The following is a 6,814-nucleotide window of genomic DNA, read 5'->3' as shown; positions in this document are numbered from 1 at the left end:
AATCATTTCAAAATCAAGTTGTTTTTGCCTGGAAAACAACATCATGCACACAATCTGGATTACATTGCATAGAAAGAGGAAAAGTATATAGTAAGCATTACCTAAAATTTCTAAGAATTAACTTTTAACAGCAATAAAAATTCAATAAAATCACCAGCACTAGGATACTACAGATACAGCAGCTATATATCAACACCCTTTAGGATTTAAAGTGCATAAAATGTAAATAAAAAATTCTCAAATTTGTGCACACAGTATATACCTAAAATCAGCATTTAAGTGCCCATGTGGCAATGAAAAGTCTCTTAAATGATTCTCAATATATTTCACTGTGCAAAATAGTACAGATTAAGCTTTGTTCTTCAACAAAGTGCTGTAGTGATTCACCTCCGCCACACCAGAGAACTCACCCACTAAATATGACCACCCACTACAGGTAAGTCATATAGCACTTAGTTCCAAACAGAGGAACCAAGGTTATATTGCATATGGTAAGACATTAAGAGTCCATCATTGCTAACCCATACACCCTAGGAGAGTATCTGGAAGGGATGTCATCACACAGAGTACACCCGGGAACGTTCAGCAGCGGTAAATTGCTATGCTTGTATGAAAGAGTGGATGGGATTTCTTTTGTCTACCATATGCCTTATCTGTGATTATACTCCAACATTGATAAGTTAAAAGGTGGATGCTCCAGGCCTACTGTGGATGGTGAACCCTCTGAAACTGAGTGCCATTTGACTTGCCATTAGTGGGTGGTTATAGTTAGTTGGTGAGTTCTCTGGTGTGGCGGTGATGAATCACTACAGCAATTTGTTGAAGAACACAGCTTAATCAGCACTATTTTGCACAGTGGATTATATCGAGAATCATTAAATGATACTTTTCAATAGCACATGGAAACTTTATTGGCATTTTTAGATATATATGCACAAATTTGAAAAGTTTATTTTTTATTCATTTTTATGCATTTTAACAACAATACGATTCCTAGATAACTTCTGTGGAAATATACTTTTAGAGAATTATATTTTTGCCCTTTTATCTGAAGTTGAATGTTTTTCTTTCTCATCAACCTGGAGTTCTGCTTTAATAACACCTTTATGCCCAACATCTCTGTCATATAAAAATATACAGAGTATACCAAAAATCAAATGTATTCCCTAAATATAAACAGGGAAAATGTGATGAGACGGTAGCAGGGGGCGGTGTGATATGTGTTTCAACGCATCACAACTTTTCTCTTTTTGACTCAACAGTTCCCCCTTTGACGCAACTTAGTATACAAAGTGAAACTTCATTCATGTCACTGTATAGCAATGCAATGTGCTGTGCTGTACTGTTGTATAGTGACATGTAATCCCATCCTTTACGCTGATAAAATATTTTATCACAGATTACTACAGCACAGCACCGAGCTGCATTTCAGTCTGAATAGGGCACATAGAAAACGATTGTTTTCTTTGTGTCCTGGCGGTAATTGGCTCTCCCAGTGTGGAAAAATGCTGGTCATTACACTATATGTGAAAGGCCCTTATTGGAAGTAGGACTGCACTATGAAACTACAGTAATACCTTGGTATGCGAGTAACGCAGTATACGAGTGTTTTGAAAGACGAGCAACATTTAAAAAAAAAAATTTGACTTGATATGGGAGTGCTGAATTGATATACGAGCAGTACAAGGATCACAGTTTCACAGTTTTAATGAAAAAAATAAAAATAAAAAAGTGGAATTAGACTCACAGCGTTAAGGAGTCTGGTACTCATCCATGTAGGAAAGCCGCTGTGTGTATACTCTAAAGCCACTGGTGTATATCTTACTCTATGTGGCCAGAGGTCCAGGGGCTCTGGTGGCTCCCAGTTCTTCCTGGAGAACTCTGAGACATTCCCAGCTGGGTGGGGCATACTTAACGTACGTCGGAGCTCCAGGAAATGTTAACAGTTCCCGAGTGTCTGGGTTCTCCAGTGCCCCCGCCCCCCTGGCCACATACAGTACTGCATACACTAGCAGTGGTTGTGGAATGAATCGTCTGTGTTTCCATGACTTTTTATGGGGAAACTCACTTTGATATACAAGTGTTTTGGATTACAAGCATGCAAATTATGCTCGTAATTCAACGTATTACTGTACTGTAAACAAATGTCTATTCTTTAAGCAGCATTATAAACAACACCATAAAGTGTTACATCACACCACACTCATCAGCCATCCATGACCCCTTGTTTTTGTGAGTGGGTCTAAAAGCGTTGTTTGCATCTCATCCAGACTGCTCTCTATCCCCACTTGGAGTATATCCAAGTGCTGCTAACTCTCCTTCAGGGATCAATACATGGAACAAATTTTCCATGTATTGGACCCACCTACTATCATTACCCAAACAATACAGTGATCTAGTGCTTCCTGATATTCAAAAGTATTACCAGGCAACTCACCTTGGTAGAATCATTGATGGGTCTCGACATCACCGCTCTAAGCACAACTAGAGCAGGCTCAAACTGACATCCTCCTTGTTCCTTATTATAGGAAACCCGCGATTCCCCCCCCGGTCTCAATCCCCACCATACATTTAGGACCCTACGCCATGTGGGTCAAGTTCAGGCATCCCATTTCTTGGTGGATGGACTGTAGCCCTCCATAAAAATAGGATTTTTGTACTCACCATAAAATCATTTTCTCTGAAGTTCATTGATGGACACAGCACCATTTAATCTTGACCTTAGGATTATATTGCCACCCGTAGGAGAGGACTAGGCAGAACATGTAAAAACAGCAAAACTGCACAGTACCGCCCAGGAGGCAGTCCTACTGGCTATAACCCCTCACTCTGCTTCCAGCAGCTCAGTTCGTCAAAACGCAGTACAAACAAATAGGAGGCTGTGTCCGTCAATGAACTTCAGAGAAAAGGATTTTAGGGTAAGTACAAAAATCCTATTTCCTCTTTCGTTTATTGACAGACACAGCACCTTTAATCTTGACCTTAGGGACGTCCCCAAGCAGTATTAAAAAACGAGGGGTGGAAACAGCAAGAAAAACTCCACCCATAACAAAAGGAACTCAACAGGAGTTGCATCCTTAAACGGCCGATTGCAAAACCTTGTGGCCGAAGCATGCATCCGAAGATGCACTCTCACGTCAACCTTGTAAAATTTAGTGAAAGTGTGAACGGATGACCAGGTGGCCGCCTTACACACCTGAGAAATGGACGCTTGATGTCAGAAAGCCCAGGAGGCACCAACTGCCCTGGTAGAATGTGCCATGACAGGAAAGGGGGGGGGCGCTCGCCCCCTTATGGCATAAGCCTGAACCATGATCTGTCTGAGCCACCGAGAAATAGTGGCCGACGAGACCACCAGGCCCTTCTTCGGACCAGCCCCCGATATATACAATGAGTCCGACCTCCGGAAAGGAGCTGTAGTAGACAGATACACCTGCAGAGCCCAGACCATGTCCAGAGAATGCAAAGCAACCTCTTTGGGATGTGACGGCTGAGGACATAAGGACGGAAGCACAATGTCCTCATTAAGATGAAAAGCCAAAACAACCTTTGGAAGAAACGAAGGCTACGGACACAGCACCACCTTATCTTTGTGGAGGATCAAATAGGGAGACTTGCAAGACAAGGCCGCCAACTCAGAAACCTTCCTGGCAGATGCAATAGCCATTAGAGAGACTTTGAGAGTGTCAATAAGGGAATCTCCCTAATGTTCTCAAATGGCAGTTTCTGAAGTACCGAGAATACCAGATTCAAATCCTACGGAGGCAGTGGTGGTCAAACCGGAGGGGGCACATGTCGAACCCCCTGAACAAATGTACTCACCAATGAATAAGTCACTGAAAATAGAGAGCCAAAACTGATACCTGCCCCTTAATGGTGCTTAATGAAAGATTTGTACCATCTGGATAGGATCTCTTTCTGCAAGACTTGCGCATACGTTACCGCCCCGAAAGTAGCTACCATGAGACCCAGAACTCACATACAAAAACGCAGCAACGACCACCTGCGGGACACCAACAACTTCACCGCAGATTGAAGAGTCTGCAGCTTGTCTGAGGTGAGAAAGACTCTCGCCTCCGAGGAGTCCAGAATCAAGCCCAGGTACTCCACGCATTGGAGATGGCACCACTCACTTCTGGAGGTTCAACACCCAACCAACCTGCCGGAGAGCTTGTATGGTGATCGCCACATCCTCCCTTAATTCTGAGGTGGAAGCTGTTCTCAGGAGGAGGTCGTCCAGGTAACCCATGATTGCGATCCCTCGTTGTCTTAGCAATGCCAGAATTGGGGCTAGCACCTTGGTGAAGACCCTTGGTGCCGTCGCTAGGGCAAAAGGGAGAGCTACAAATTGATAGTGCTCATCCCGACCGCAAATCGTAGGAACCTCTGATGCCTGCCGCATATGGGGACATGCAAGTATGCGTCCTTGATGTCCAAAGATGCCAAGAAATCCCCCTGGTGGAGTGCAGCGACCACGGAGTGAACCAAATCCATCCTAAACCTTTGCCCTTTCACAAGGCCATTGAGGGCCTTGAGATCAAGGACCAGATGGATCCCTTCCTTCTTTGGGACTACAAAAAGATTGGAGTGGAATCCCTGAAACCTTTCCGGCGTCAGTACAGGTACTATCACCCCACGCTGCAGCAGGTCTTATATTGCCTCAAACTGGGCATCCCGACGAGCCGGAAGAAGATGAAGGTTAGAGGGAAAAAAAAATCTGTTTGGCGGACAAGAAAGAAACTATCTTGTAACCTGAGAACCAGTTTGCAGACCCACTGGTCGGAAAGAAGGGAGATCCAACGAGCTGCAAACTCCCGAAGGCAAACCCCCAAGTGACGACAGATTTGCTCACAGACTTGTGAAACCAGGGATGCTTTTGTCCCTCAGCGGGCACCTTGCCGGACTGGGAACGCTTACCTGCTGACCGGGGCGGCCAAAAAATCCTCTTCTGAGTGGAAAAGGAGGGCCCTTGCCTACGGCGTGGCTCCTTACCCTTTCTGGATTGTGGAAGCAAAGTACTCTTCCCCCCCCAGAACATTCTTAATAATGTCATCCAGCGAGGCTCCAAATAGCCTCTCCCCCTGGAAGGGCAAATCTGCCAGCGCTTGCTTAGAAGTCTGGTCCGCAGACCAGCATTTAAGCCAAATCAGGCGATGCAGTACCACTGCTGATACTGAGGTTCTAGAAAGCAAAGGGGCCGCATTACAGACATACTTCAGGCCCAGAGCAGCGCCCTGTCAGGACTCAGAGACCCCCCCAGAGGACCCCCGACCAAGTACGTGCACCGCACCCCACATTCCCAGTCACACAGTGGCCCACAGCATGGGGAGATGGGGAAGGGACAGAGAGAGAAGAAAGGGAGAGTGAGAGACCCCCTAGTCGACCTCCCAGGGAATGCCCAGCTGCTCCATCCTGCCGAGACAGGTGGAACTGTACTTACCCCTCCTGCAGGGACTGCTGGACGCATTCCACAGACAGACCCACATCAGCCGAGCAGTATGGGGTGGCTGTTGGCCACAGCACACTGTGACTCGGACAGCAGTAGCCCGGTCATATGTGTGACCCGGAGCATATAGCTCACCGGCCACCCCTGGATCAGACGAGGCATGACGTGGTCGACCCAGCGTGTAGCTAGGGTCTGCTCACGCTCGATGGCCAGGCTGGGGAGACTACCAGGATCTATATTATCCTGCCTGTTACCCAGCCCGGCTGTCTATTGTAGATCACAGGAATCAAAAAGCAGAAAAAGAAAAAAAATCCGGAGGACCAATGGTCCCCTCAGGGAGCCAGGTCCTTCTACACTAGGCAGAAAGAAACTGAGCTACTGGAAGCAGAGTGAGGGGTTATAGCCAGTAGGACTGCCCCCCTGGATGGTACTGTGCAGTTTTGCTGTTTTTACATGTTCTGCCTAGTCCTCTCCTGAAGGTGGCGATATAACCCCAAGGTGCTGTGTCAGTCAATGAACGAAAGAAAGTGTTTTTTAAACTTTCCTTTTGGACCGCACTCCAACTACAACACTCTCGATTCTCTAACAAACCAACAACGTTTGGCCATCCTCTGACAACCTTTGAAGAATACTGTTCCAATGAGGGCACCCTTCACACAAGTTCTATCTAAAACATACAGCCCTGCTGAACAACCATATTTACCATTCATGAGCAAATGGGAAAAGGAATTGAAGAGTACTTTTACACTTGCCCAAATATAGCATATCCTCATATTTTCACTGAAATCATCGGTCTGTACTAAAATCCAAGAGACCAACTACAAGCTTTTGATGAGGTGGTACCTCACTCCCTACCTCTTACACAAATATTACACTAATATTGCTGGACATGCCAGGCGGACAGAGGAACGATGCTCCACATATTTTGATCATGCCCCAAGTTAACCCACTTCTGGGCAACAGAGAGAAATCACTCAGAAATTTACAGAATACAAGATTCCTAATGATCCGGCCTTTTTCCTGTTAGATGTCTCCACCATCTCACCCAACCTATATAAAAAAATCCATTGTGTGACACCTTTTGAACACTGCAAAGTGTTGCACCCCATTCCACTGGAAGAAACAACTACTGCCGACTATTGCTGGATGGCTTCATTAGGTGGAGGATATTAATAAAATGGAAGATCTAGTACTTGCTGTGCAACGTCAGCAGGAAAAATACACAAAACAAAAAATTTATATAATTTTTTTTCCTCACAAATTGAGTTTTCTTTTGGTGGTATTTGATCACTATTGCATTTTTTCCCCCGCTAAAAAAAAAAAGACAATTTTGGGGAAAAAAAAAATCAAATTTCTTTACAAAATTAA

This window comes from Lithobates pipiens, unplaced genomic scaffold (assembly GCF_037356315.1).
Source record: "Lithobates pipiens isolate NorthernLeopardFrog02 unplaced genomic scaffold, aLitPip1_a1.2 Scaffold_18, whole genome shotgun sequence".
Lineage (NCBI taxonomy): Eukaryota > Metazoa > Chordata > Amphibia > Anura > Ranidae > Lithobates > Lithobates pipiens.
Note: the sequence above shows the minus strand (reverse complement) of the source record.